Source organism: Rattus rattus, chromosome 1, assembly GCF_011064425.1.
Source record: "Rattus rattus isolate New Zealand chromosome 1, Rrattus_CSIRO_v1, whole genome shotgun sequence".
Lineage (NCBI taxonomy): Eukaryota > Metazoa > Chordata > Mammalia > Rodentia > Muridae > Rattus > Rattus rattus.
In genome coordinates, this window is record NC_046154.1 from 34,135,047 (window position 1) to 34,147,047 (window position 12,001).

Sequence of the window (12,001 nt, forward strand, 5' to 3'; positions counted from 1 at the left end):
GGTAGGTGCATGCTCTAGGGTGTATGAAGAGGTCAAAGGACAACTTAAGGATGTCAGTTCTCTTCCTCCACCACGTGAGTCCCAGGGATTAAACTCAGGCCATCGAGAACTTTTACCTGCTGAGCCATCTTGCCCGCCCAGTATGTTTGGATTCTAGAACAGTGCAGTTTCACAGATAGTGGTTTTAAATGTGGAATATCAGGCCTGGGGAGTTGGCCCAGTGATTAAAACACTTTCTACCAAAGTGTGAGGACCAGGATTCAGATGCCTAGAACCCACATAAATGCCAAGTGGGCATGGCCGCCCACCTGTAATTCCAGCACTGGGAAGGCAGAGACAGTGGATCCCGGAAGCAAGCTGGCTATTGAGACGTGGATTCAATCGAGAGACCCTGCCTCAATTAATGAGGTGGACAGTGATTGAGGAAGACTCCCAGCATCCACCCCCACATGTATGCATACATATGTATGTGAACACACACATGTGCACACACACATACACACATACAAAAGAAAGAAAAATAATGTAGGAGGCACTCGATTTCAACCCTGCTCCCATCTCTCTTGGGTTTCTTGGGGTCCCCTGTCCTCTCAGGAGCGCCAGTGTCCCCTCCCTCACTGCCTTTGATTACTTGCTTGCCTTTCTTGGGGTCCTGCCCTTGTCCCTCTGTTCTTCCCATTCTGCAGAAAATGCTCCAAGAGAGGGCCCATTCCCTCCCACACTTTCAACTTCCCACATCGATGCTGGAAGCTGGAAGCTTAAAGTTGGGGGTTTGGGGGGACCCCTAACAACTAACATTGTTGAGTTGGGAGTCCTCAGGTACTTCAAAGCTTCGCAGGTTGAAGGTATGGCAGAATCACAGATTGAAATTTCAATTTGCATTTTATTTTCCCTGACATAGAAGACCCAGAGAAGAAGGTATGCTTTCTTTGGGATGATCTGCCCCCCCTCCCACCCCCTCACAGTTCTCAGACACCCCATAGGCCTTCTTGCCTCAGGGACTGGTGCGTGGGCAGGCTGAATACACAAAAAGATGCAGCCTGGCACTGTCCTTTGGAAATGCACTTGGTGAGATGACTCTGGATCCGCGTTTGTTTCCAGCACTGCTGATGGCTTTTTTGGGGGTGCGGGTGGGGGGAGGTGAGGGATTGGAGACCTGATGGGGCTGTGCTGTGTGTTGTAGAACAGCTAGCAACATTGGTCTCTACACTGAGGTGCCGTCACCTAATTTGTAATAATCAAAAGGTCCAGGCAGTAGCAGACATCTCCCGGGGAGAGCTGTTTGGCCTTGGTTAAGAATCACTGTGCTAAAATATCCAGGAAAGGAGGGGGGAGCAGCCCTTTGGGAAATGTCCACGGCGGGATTTGGACAGCTTCCCTACATAAAACCATTGATCTCTCTTCCTAGAATCCTCTCGCTGTTTCATCTTTCCAAGGTGGCATAGACGCGTCGAAGAGGGTCCTGGAGTTCCCGAAGGTGCTTCCTTTTTATCTTCGATGTCTCTTTGCAGGCTGCCTCACCTTTCCCAGTCAGAGTTCCGGGACTGGCTGTACATCCTTGTCCTCCCTCTGTGCACTGGGGCTGTTCTTTGCTGCCCTCTTGCTGTCAGGAGACCTTACAGTAGCCGCAAGAGTCTTGGTAATGAATGTCTTTGACAGACTGTCTCAAATGTCTTCCTTGACCCACTAAGGCCTTTAGCCCTCACAGACTGAGCCTCTGGTAAATACTGACACCTAGCTGGGTGGGGCAGTAGTGGCACACACCTTTAATCCCAGCACTGAAATGACAGAGGCAGGAGGATCTCTCCGAGTTCTAGGCCAGTTCCGGGACAGCTGAAGACTGCAACCTTTCTAGAAAGCTGTATTCTACTCAGAACAAAACGTTGGACTTTGTTCAACAGATGATTATTTAAATTCCATCATCTTCAAGATGATCCAGGCTCTATGGAACCTTGCGTTCCATCAAATCCTTCTGAGAACGTGACATTGTCCAAATCCATCAGCACTGCCCTGTGGCTCCTCCAGCTGTCACCGTCAGCCGGCTGGGCCCCAGCGGCTCCAGAAGTCTTTTCTCCATCTGGTGAGTGCCTCTGCACTGACAAGAGAGGCTTTCTCTCCATCTTTCTGTCAGGTCATTCCCTAGAAGGTCTCTCCTACATACCTGCCAGGCTATCTCAGCACCAGTAGCTGGGCATGAAGTGTCTCCACTGGGTCATGGTTTGCTCAGTGCTTTATGATACACACGTAACTTGTAGAAACGCTCACAAGTCACTTCTTCAGTATTCTCCCTGCAAGTACATTTGGTTGAGCCTGGCATAGCAGTTCACGCCTGTCCTCCTAGCACTCGGGAGGCCAAGTCAGGAAGGGTGCCATAAACTCCAAGCCAGCCTGGGCTACAGAATGAGTTCCAGGGCAGTTTAAACTACAATGTGAAACCCTGTTGTGATGGTTTCTATAAGCTCGGCTCAGGAAGCCGCACTATTAGAGGGCGTGGCCCTGTTGGAGTGGGCGTGGCCTAGTTGAAATGGGTGTGTCATTGTGGGTGTGGACTTTAAGGCCCTCATCCTAGCTGCCTGGAAGTGAGTCTTCCACTAGCAGCCTTCAGGTGAAGATGTAGAACTCTCAGCTTCTCCTGTACCACGCCTGCCTGGATGCTGCCATGCTCCTGCCTTGATGATAACGAACTGAACCTCTGAACCTGTAAGCCAGCCCCAATTAGATGTTGTCCTTTATAAGGGTTGCCTCGATCATGGTGTCTGTTCACATCAGTAAAAGCCTAAGTTATCTGTCTACAATATAAAGTAAAATAAAATAAAAAACTAGGTATTTTTGTTAGTAAAGGAATCCCTCTAGAATGTATTCTCATGTAACTTTTATTCATAACCCACTCAGGAAAAGTAGGCGCCTTCCCTGGCTACAGGCTTCTTCATTAAGTCTCTCTACATCCCTCATTACTGAGATCACTGAAATCCCAATAGGTTCATCCTGCCAAAGAGACAAGGGGCTGAAACACATCAGAAGTTGCCCCACCCCCACACCCTTCCTCCTAGTTTTTAGGTAATGGTAAACAACAAAAAGGGCTGTGTTGTTTGAACAGTGGTGACCCCTGCCTGCCTGTTACACAGGTAGTGTGTGAGTGGTCAGAAAACACACCCCTGCTCTCTATTCCTCACAAAGGCAGGCTAGTAGCAGAGTGAGGAAGACCTTGTCCCCTGGGTGGTCTAGTCTGCTCCAAGCTGCTAAAATGATGCCTCGCCAGCGCTATCACCACCTCTCAACCCCTGCACCTCAAGCACAGCCACTTTCTGCACCTGGGCCACGCAGGTCACGCATGTCCAGACAGGTGCTATAAAGCGTTCACACCGGCTAAGTCCTGGTCATGAACCACCTAAAACACAACCGTGGTGCCTGTGTTTGTCAGACCCGTTCCTCTGTTTTCCTGGATGCTCTTGCTTGCATGATGGTGGCCCTGGAGACAAAGGCCTCAGATTTGCAGAGTTGCAGCTCAGGCCGACAGCCTTGGCTCGCAGGCAGGTTGGAACCTATGATTTCTTGGGTTTAACTTGTTCAAGCCTTGGGCAGAAAGCCGTTCTCATTACTCACCTATTGTGTCCTGATCCCACTTCTGGTAGGCCCTGGGGACCTTGCCTGCCTGGGTGCCTGGAGCCTCACCCAGCCATCTTGAAGGAGTTTGGTCCTGGTCTTAGTACAAAGCTCTGGGCCAGGTCCATATAGGCTCACTAAGCTGTGGTCCCCCTTCTCTAGGGTCCAGAGAAGGAAGCCTGTTGAAGGTACTGTCTAGTTTTGCGGCCTCTCCAGTTTTCTTCTCATTCAAAGAAATTGACCCCTAACTTTCCCTGAGATCTTTTATAAACTGAATACAACCCAGGGACCTCACTGGCCAAAAGCCAAAGCTCCAATCAGTCTTCAAAAGTCTCTGCTGGCCACAACAAACTGCTTCCTACCCGGGGAAGTCTCCATGGACTCTGGTAGAATGCCTCCCCAACCCTGGGCTGATTTCCCTCTGCTTTCCTCCCCTTCTTTCCCCATAGCTCACATCCAATGGCGAGATTCCAGGTACCTGTGGTCGACACTCCATAAATGGACTGGTGGGTGAGAGTCATGTGGATTTGGGTGTTGCTGCTGTTGGATGGGGGAAGGATTTAGAGCCCTTCTCACTGTGAATGGGGGGGGTGGGGGGTGTATAGCTGTTCTCATGGATGTGTGCATATATATGTGCCTGTGGAGGTCAGAGGTCAAAGTCAAAAATCTTCCTGAATTATTTCCACTCCATTTTTTTTTTTTGAGACAGGGTCTCTCCCTGAACTTAGAAATTATCAGTTTGGCTAAGTTGGTTGGCCAATGAGCTCCGGGGATCTGTCTCTCTCCTGAGTGCTTCATGTGCAATGTGTATGCATATGTGAGGGCAGGTGTGTGTGGGGGGGGGTGGGGTTTCATGTGGGTGCTGGGAATATGGACTGAGGATCTCATGTACTAGGTACTTTCTGACTAAAATGTCTCTCTAGCCCACTGTGTGTGTGTGTGTGTGTGTGTGTGTGTGTGTGTGTGTGTGTATTAGCTCTAAATGAGAGCAAACTTTCTTTAGAGTAGCTTCTGTGCCAGATGCTAGGTCCAATAGGGGCAGATTCCATCCTGGTGTGCCGGGTGGCGTTGTAAGTGGCCAGCCTTGACTTCTGTCATGCAGTGTAGGGGCTGTGCTGACACAGAAGGGCCTCATGGAAATTCTAAGTGTAATCTAGGATAAGGAGGTAAACACACAGACAAGCTTAAATGAAGCACTCATATCCTATGGGAACCTTAAAGCTAAAGCAGTAAGCCAAAAAAATCAAGCTACGGTGGCTCACGGTGGTCTAAAGACTGAGGTCTAGGATCTGGGTGCTCACAGGACCAGAGCTAAGACCTCCAGCCTAAGCCAGGGAAAGTATGAAGCGCTCTGAAATGATCAATGAAAGAGTCTTTGCATCAGCTCACTGAGGTGCTATGCAAATTCTTATGGCTGGAAACAAATTTTTAGTCACTTAGAAACCATAATCAAAATCCCAGATGATCTCTAAGTGTAGGTCTGACTCCCATTCCCTAGGTGGCCTAGAACTCCAGATTGTCCCTGCTCCCCACCTCCCTCAGTCGCACACACACACACACACACACACACACACACACACACACACTATGGTTATCTGAACCAGTAAAGACATCTGGCAACCCAAGAGCCTATCTAAAAACCCATCCGCAGAACTAAAAAGCCACGGCGTCTTCATGCAGTGGCTCAGGATTAACACTGCGTTTCCAATGGGGTCTGACTGTGTGCACTAATTACTTTTAAAAAAAAGTTTTTAGTAAAAAGAAGCAAATCAAAGGGTTATACTCATTTCTTCTTGTACTTGAATTTTATAATCACCCCTATCTAGTTCTGTCTCCCCCAAAAGAGCTATTGTCGCATTTCCAAGAATACCGTTGAGCTTTGAAAGTGTGTGGTGGTGGTGGTGGTGGTGGTGGGGTATCTTTGAAGGAAAATGAAACCATCACGAGGTAAAATTTTCCCACCCAAGAATTAGTTTAAGGCAGGCGTGGTGGCTCACACTGCTAATTTCAATGCTTGGGAGGCAGAGGCAGGAGGATCTCTGTGAGTTCCAGGCCAGCCAGATCTACAGAGTGAGTCTTAAACAGTCACAGCCATGGATGACCTTGGACTCCTGGTCCTTCTGCCTCCACTTCCCAAGTGGTGGCTGACGATCCTGAGATGTCAGCTCGGTGTAAAACCATCCTTGTATCCAAGAATAAAATTCTACTTGGGTATAATTTATTACCTATTAAGTGTATCCAATATTATTGCTAATGTCTTATTTAGACATTTAAAGTTGGTATTTGTATGAGAAACTAGTCTGGCATTTCTTTTCAGGTTCAATCTTTCCCAGGATTTGGTTCCAGTGCATTGTTTGATTCATTAAATACTCCAGATGTTCCCTTTCTGGTCAAAGTTCAACTGTGGAATAGCCAACATGGTAACACTGGGAATATTCTCTGAGGCAAATTAACGTCTGTGAAACTACAGGCCTGGTCACATGGTAAGTGACAGGGACTGCATATGTGAATCTCTGTATCTGGTGTCTCCCCCTCCCTCTTCTTAGGAACCACCAGGGCAGGGGCAGGGAGATGCTCAGTTAATGTTGGCTTTGTAAGTACAAGGACGTGAGTTGGAGCCTCAGACACATGGTGTTCTTGTGTGGTTGGTTGGTTTTTGTTTGCTTGCTTGTTTGTTTGTTTGTTTTAAAAGGCAGGGCATGGTGGTGCACCCCTTTAATCCCAGTACTTGGGAGTCAAAGCAAGGGATCTCTATGACTTGGAGGCCAACTAAGACTGCATAGTGAGACTCTGTCTCAAATAAAGAAGAGCCAACCAGACAAAAGCCAAGTGTGGCAGCACATTGTAATCTGGGACTGGGTAGGTAAAGATAGAAGATGGGCAGACCCTGGGGCTCACTGTCCTGACAGCCTAGGCTATTTGGCAAGTTCCAGGCTAGGGAAAGAAAGAGAAGAAGAAGAGGAGAAAAGGAAGAGGAGGAGGAGGGAGAAAAGCCATCAGCCCAACGATGCTGATGTTGCCCAATCATCTCCAAAGCCTGGCCTCCATACTTGTTCCTTTGAGTTGCCACCTTATTACTTCACAGTGGACAGTCAGCTCCAGCATGGATTTCAGAGGGAACGATCAGATTCAAAGCAAACGTTTTGTTCTCATTCTTGTGTGTGTGAAGGGGTGTGTGTGTGAGGGCGTGTGTATACACGTGGGGGTGTTTGTGGGTATGGGTGTGTGTGGAGGAAGAGGATGAGCTTAGAGTCTCTTGGACTCTGCCCTAGGGTCTCTCACTGATGAACTTGAGCCAAGTAGGTTAGGCCGCCTGTCCAGGAGCCCCAGGGAGCAGTCTGTCTCTGCCTCCCCAGCACTGGGATGACAAGAGCAGGCCACCGTGCCCTGTTGTGTTGTGTTTTGTTTTATCATGGGTTCTGGGGATGGAATCCGCTTGCAAGGTGAACTCTTTACTGACTGAGCCATTGCCCGAGCTTTTCCTTCAGGACTTCCTGGTCTCCCCCACTGCTTTACCCCCAACTCCAACTCCATGCGGCAGGAAATTGTTGCTTTCTGATTTTTGTAGGTATTTTCTGTCTTGGTGAATTATGGCCTATACTGCTGTTATTTAAGGGGAGATTTATTGAGGTTTAATTTGTAGTTTTGGCCTGTGGGTACTAAAAGGAAAATGGTTTGAGGAATTATTATACAGAACTCTCTCTCTGAGTTTTACACAGAAAACACTTCTATACTATATATAATACCTTGTCAATCATATTATTTGGGCTGTAATTTGTTCACATTTCTGTTTTATCCACTCAAACTGTCCAAAGAATAAAGCAAACTCTCCTACTATTGGTCTATGTTACTCAGTATTCCGTTGCTATGACAAAATACTTGAGAGAAATCAACTTAAAGGAGGAAAGGTTTGCCTTGGCTAAGGGCTTTAGGGATTCCAACTTCATACACGCACACCATTAGAACCTGATTCCATCATCTTGGGCCTGAGGCAAGACAAAGAGCACAGAGTAGAAGAAGCTGCTCTTCTCCTAGTGGCAAGAAAGCAGAGAGAGAACAGGCCAGAGCTATACACTTCCAAGATGGAGATGGCTCAGTGGTTAAGAGCACTGACTGCTCTTCCAGAGGTCCTGAGTTCAATTCCCAGCAACCACATGGTAGCTAGCTCACAACCATCTGTAATGGGATCCGATGCCCTCTTCTGGTGTGTCTGAAGACAGCAACCATGTACTCACACACATAATATATATATATATATACACATACATATATATACATACATATATATATTGTATATATATGTATATATATAATACATATAGATATACACACTTCAGAGTCACACATAGAGCTTCTTCCAACTGGGTTCAACCTCTGAAGATCCAATCAAGCTGTGAACTCATCAATGATTGACGGGGTCAGAGCCCTCAGGATCAAATCACTGCCTAATGGCCCCACTTGTAAACAATGTTGCCCTGGGGACTAATTGTTCAATACATGAAGCCCTGGGGACAGTCCAGGCCCATAACACCTGTCCCTTCCTCTTCATATTCCTCTTCAGCTTTGCTGTTTTTGTGTGTATGCTAGCTTCTTGGTACACAGAAAGCTTATAGCCCTACGCCTTCATAGCAGCACATCTGCAGTATAGATTAGCATACCGCATATGTATGGATCAAGATCATCCAGACTTGGAAGGATGCTCAGCTTCGAGTGACTGCAGGGGCCTGCCACCGTGGATGAGCAAGAACCACCTGCAACATGAATACGAAAAGGACAAGCCTGGGGTCAGAGGACAAGCCTGGGATCAGAGGTCAAGCCTAGGGTCAGAGGGACCCAGCTTACAATTTTGTCACCACTAGGTAACATTTAATAAGTACCTTAAGGTGTATGACACAAGCTAGAGGAGAGAGAGAGAGAGAGAGAGAGAGAGAGAGAGAGAGAGAGAGAGAGAGAGGCCTCCCTTGAGGAAATGCCTCCATGAAATGCAGCTGTCAGGCATGTTCTCAATTAGTGATCAATGGAAGAGGGCCCAGCCCACGTGGGTGGTGCCATCCCTGGGTTGGTGGTCCTGGGTTCTATAAGAAATCAGGCTGAACAAGCCATGGGGGAACACGTCAGTAAGCAGCACCCCTCTATGGCCTCTGCATCAGCTCCTGCCTTCAGGTTCCTGCCCTGTTTGAGTTCCTGTCCTGACTTCCTTTGGTGATGAAACAGCAAAGGGTTTATAGAAGTTTAAGCCAAATAAACCCTTTCCTCCCCAACTTGCTTTTTGGTCATGGTGTTTTCGGCACCGCAATAGAAACCCTGACTAAGACATAAGGGTTTTGGGACTCAGGTGTCTTATCTACACTGAGGGGTTGCGGTAGGCACGAAGGTTGTCATCAGCATGACATGAGAATTATAACCAAAATGGCACTTGCTGTATCATAGGAACCATGTTACGTACCCTATGCATGTTCGTGCCATGCTGCTCTCTAGATAAACGGGGATTATTATGGTTTTATACCCTTCCCCCTTGTTTCTACTGTGTAGCCAGGCTGGCCTTAATCTCACAAGTCTCCCAGTTAGTTGCTGGGACTACAGGATGTGCATACCACCACATCTGGCTTGTTGTGACCGTTTTCCAGTGTTAGGGTAGAGTTTTCTCTGCCTGGAAATGGGTTAAATTTAGGAGCTCTATAAATCTCATCCACAGGCTGGTGTGGTGTGTTTGTTTCTGGAGAGTGGAGCCTCAGCTCTCTCCCAAGTCTTGGAGCTAACACAGCAAAGCAAAGTACATCTGTAGAGCGTCCCACCTTCCTGTGGCCTCCTGCTGATGCGGGATGGAGGAAAGGCTGCCAAAGTCCCGGAGAACTCCAGTGCTAGCCCAGATACTCCATGATGCGGGGCCCCTGCTGCCTCCTGCCTTCTGCAAGGTTCCCCTCCCTGCCCTCTCCTGCCTGTTAGCAATGGGCAAAATTCAGTGGGGGAAGCAAGCAAGAGAGGCAAAAAGCAATTTGCAATTTTGATGCGCAAGGGGCAATTTCTACAGACAATTCTTGGTGCCCATAACCGCCCACCACCTCCGGCGGCTCCACCTGAAGCCCGCCGCCGAGCATCATTTCCCATTCTTGTCTCTGAGATAATAAGTCGGAGAGAAGCTTCATATTTCAAATCAAAACTACTTTCCAACTAGTAGAAGAGTGGAAACTTTTCGGGCAAATTTCATATGCAATAACACAATTTCCCCCCTGTTCCCACTTCTTTTTTTCACCTAATACATGATAAATATTCAAGATCTCCTTGAGGAAGCAGGGGTGCAGAGCTGGGAGGCGGAGAGTCAAGGATGCTGGGCTCGGGCGGCAGTAGGGCAGGAGAGGTCCTTCTCCTTCAAGGCTTGTCTGCACTGCAGGCTCAGCAAACAGCTGCCCAGCCAGCCCCGGAGAGCCCTGGCTCCCAGGAGAACTAGCTATGGCAGCACGGAAGAGGCTAATTGCAAGTCCTTACTGTCTTAATGGCTGGGAAGCATGCTTCTTGGGAAGATGCCTTGCAGCAGTTTTTGGGATACTACGTGAGACTGAACTTAGAAATTGTCGGGATGATTAGGAATTTGGAAACTTCCTTTTAGGGGAGAGGTGGGTCGGGGTCGGGGTCAGGGAATAAGCGATAAGGGTACACAAGAGAGCACTCTTCCTGATGGGGATCAGAGGACTCCAGCAACAGAGTAGAAGGCTGCTGATGAACCATGATGGCCCTGAGTTGGGAGTACAGAAGACCCCTCCCACCAAGAAATAGAGATAACTAGCGCTCTCCTCGAAAGGGGTGATCGCCCTATGCCCGGTGCCCCGCCCTGAGCTAATACCAGCATCCTCACAATGTCAACGTGAGGTAGGAAGTATTTCAGTTGCCATTTTATAAAAACTAAAGCACAGGAAGCTGATTAGCCTAGGATCGTAGTGATAAGGAATTACAGCCCGAGCTGGCGCCTTAGGCCCTTTCAATAGCAGAATGAGAAAGAGGCCACCAAAGGGATCCGCCTCTGCTTCCTGGGAGAATGCAAAATGGCGCACCGCCTTAGGAAACTAGTTTGCTTTTCCTTTCCTTTTTTTTTTCTTTTCTCTTAATTTTTCCTATTTTACTTTATTTTTATTTATGTGTGTGAATGTATGAGGAATCCAGAAGAAGATGTTAAACCCCTGGAGCTAGAGTCACAGGTCATTGTGAACTGCCTGGGGTGGGTGCTGGGAACTGAACCCCGGTCCTTTGCGAGAGTGCTCTCAACTGCAGAGTCGTATCTCCAGCCCCATAAACTAGGAGTGTGTAATAATTGTGAGTACACGCTTGCACCGCAGCCCAAAGTGAGGGGGAAAATGAATGCTTGTGCCCACAGAAACATGTGGACATGCATGGACAAGGTCATCAGTACCCCAAGGAGAGAAACTTCACATGTCCATCATTCCGACTAGATGGGCAATACTCAGTGGTCTGGATCATGCCTGCCAAGTGACAGACACAGCCGCAGATCCTCACTGAGCAGATGAGCTGGACCCTTCCCACCCAGCTTTCCCTCCAGTTCCCAATGTTCTCCCCTAACGGAAAAAAGAATAGAGAGAACATCCCTTAATATCCAAAAGAGCTCTTTCAGATGCATCCCAGGCAGCCACAAATAAAGCTTGTCTGAAGATATAGCACTGGAAGATTTTTTCTGTTTTGTCACTTGTACTTGGGTATTTTACTGGCCAGTGGCATCCCAGGAACACTGAGTACTTGTTTATATCACATTTGCATAACTAAAGAACCTCGGGCTGAGGAACTGTACCCCTGGATAAAGCACTTGTCACCCAAGCCCGAGTTCAGATCCCACAGAAAGCTGGATGCAGTCGTGCATGGCTGTTATGCAGTGTTTCAACAAAATCCAGGGAGGCAGAGATAGGAGAATCTTTAGACGTCTGAAGGTTGGATAGTGTAGTATTTGCAGTGGCGAACAGTAAGAGATCCTGTGTCAAACAAGTGAAAGACGGGGACAAGGTTGTCCTTGGACTTCCAAATATGTACTCAGATATCTATATTGAACTACAGGAACATGAACACAGACACACACAGACACACACAGACCACACACACACACACATCATCATCATCATCATCATCATCATCATCATGACATATTGAATTACCTTTCTATTGCTGTTATAAGACACCATGACCAAAGCAACTTATAGAAGGGTTTATTTGGGCTTACGGTTCCAGGGTGGTTAAGGTCAATGATGTCAGAGTAGCATGGCTACAAGTGGTAGATGTGGTGGCTGCAGCAGAAGCTGAGAGCTCACATCTTTAACCATAAGCAGAAAGCAGACAGCAAACTAGGAATGGCTCAAGTCATTATATGCCTAAAGCTCATCCCCAATGACACACTTCC